At 41.1% G+C, this 1988-nt stretch overlaps 1 pseudogene; it reads right to left on the bottom strand.

Moving 5' to 3' along the window:
- Positions 1-1988, bottom strand: part of LOC102835988 — a 160438-nt pseudogene that overhangs the window by 70463 nt on the left and 87987 nt on the right.

Genomic DNA, 1988 nt, shown 5'->3' with positions numbered 1-1988 from the left:
GATACACCTCAGCATCATTCTCCTGAATTCCTTCTCAGGCAGTTCCAAAGCCTATCCTCCTTCCAATGGGAAGTCTAGGTCTACCTCCAGCTCATTTGTCTGTTCTCCTTTTTGTTTCTGGACATGTGCCAATATATATATATATTTTTTGTTTCTTGGACATTTAAAATAGTTAGATGTGTTTTCAATAGTTAAAAAAATGTGTGTTGTTGTATTGTTAAGCTTACTGTGTGCCTCAAGGTAGATGTGATCCTGAGATAGGCTTCCCTTTTCAAGTCTCTAATTATTCAGCTGTGAATAACCTTAGCAAGTGTTGGCTATCTATGTAATATATAGCAACTGGTGTTGGCTCCTACTGGGATGGTGGGATATTATAGGGTATGTTTGTAGCTTGGCTACATGGCCGCAATTGCTGTCTCTTCTTGGGTTACATAAAGAGAGAAAACTCCCACCCTAAGGAAAAAAGTGGGACCCAAAAGACAAAAAACAAACAAACAAACAAAAAAAACCCCAGAAACAAAAGTAAAAACAAAAACAAAAAAAGCCATAGCAAACTAGTTCAATAGCCTTTGTTGAGCAGATCAGTGTGTATGCACAGTAGACACCTCCAGGGGTAGGTGGTGGTGTCCACTCGTTCAGGCACCCCCTCTAGTCACTGCTGTGGAGGTGTGCAGACAGAAAATGAGAAATGAGTGGAAGAAAGATTATTTACACTTTTATCTCTGATGATTGGTTAGGTCTCTGTGTATCCACAGAATCCTTCTCAAAAGACTGCACCCTTCTCCCTTTAGTGTGGTTTTAACAGGTGTTGACTTTGCACATTGTTCTTGTATATAGTAGCTGGTATTGACTCTTGCCTTTTATGTTGAGGTTTTACAGGGTGAAAATACTGCTTGGCTGTATGGCCAAACATGCTGTCCCTTGTTAGATGAGGCAGGAATAAAAACTTATGCCCAAGTAGGAGAGTCAACTTCAGGGCTAAATCCCAAAGCCATATGTCATAAGAACCCGCTGGAGGATTAGCCTCTGGATCCGACTGGGACTTTCAGCTACTGCCTCTTTGAGCCTTGGGAAAATTGTACCCTGTAGTTGCAATGCTGGATCCTTTTTGGGGTATGGTGCTACCTGCATGAAGACACCTGGGCTGGGCAGAGAGAGTGTGACAGGGGAGAGCACAAGAGTGAAAGAAAAAAAGGAAAAAAAAAAAGTCACACCTCTTTTTCCATAAGTTGCTGGGTGGTTTTTGCACTGTAGCAGGCTGGCTGTGGCCCTGCCCTCTGATCTCCACTGCCCTCTGATCTCCACTGCGTGCGGGCCCAAGGCTGTGTCCTAATTGATTCAGAAATCTCTGTGTTTCTTATTGCCTCTTTAGATTTTTCCATTGGTAGGCCCCTTTAGATTTTTCCTGAAATAATTTCCCCTTACTTTCTATTAAATTTAAATCTCCAGGACTGTCCTGGCAAAGTGTTTTTCCTGGGTTTCCACACCTCTGCCCTTTTCTTAAGTTTTTATAATAATGGTCTCATATAATATTTGTCCTTTTGTTATTAACTAATTTCACTTAGCATAATTTACTTCAGGTTCATCCATGATTTTAGGTGTTTTGAAGATTCGCTGTTATTTTTCAATGTTCCATAGTATTCCATTGTGTGTATGTACTAAAGTTTGTTTATCCATTCTTCCATTGATGGACATTTAGGCTGTCTCTATCTTTTTGCTCTTGTGAATAGTGTTGCAATGAACATCGGTGTATATACATCTACTCGTGCCATGGTTTGTATTTCTTGTGGATATGTACCAAGTCGAGGGCTTGCTGGGTCACAAGGCATTTCTATTTCCAACTTTTTGAGAAAGCGCCATACCATTTTCCAGAGTGGTTGAGTCATTTTACAGTCCCACGAGCAGTATAGGAGGGTCCCAGGTTCTCCGTCCCCTCACCAGTATCTGTTGTTTTCTGTTTTTTGAACTTTGCTATTAATGCTGGTGTG

The sequence above is a fragment of the Chrysochloris asiatica genome, unplaced genomic scaffold (genome assembly GCF_000296735.1).
Source record: "Chrysochloris asiatica unplaced genomic scaffold, ChrAsi1.0 scaffold00136, whole genome shotgun sequence".
Taxonomy (NCBI): Eukaryota; Metazoa; Chordata; class Mammalia; order Afrosoricida; family Chrysochloridae; genus Chrysochloris; species Chrysochloris asiatica.
Note: the sequence above shows the minus strand (reverse complement) of the source record. Positions and strands in the feature narration are given on the sequence as shown.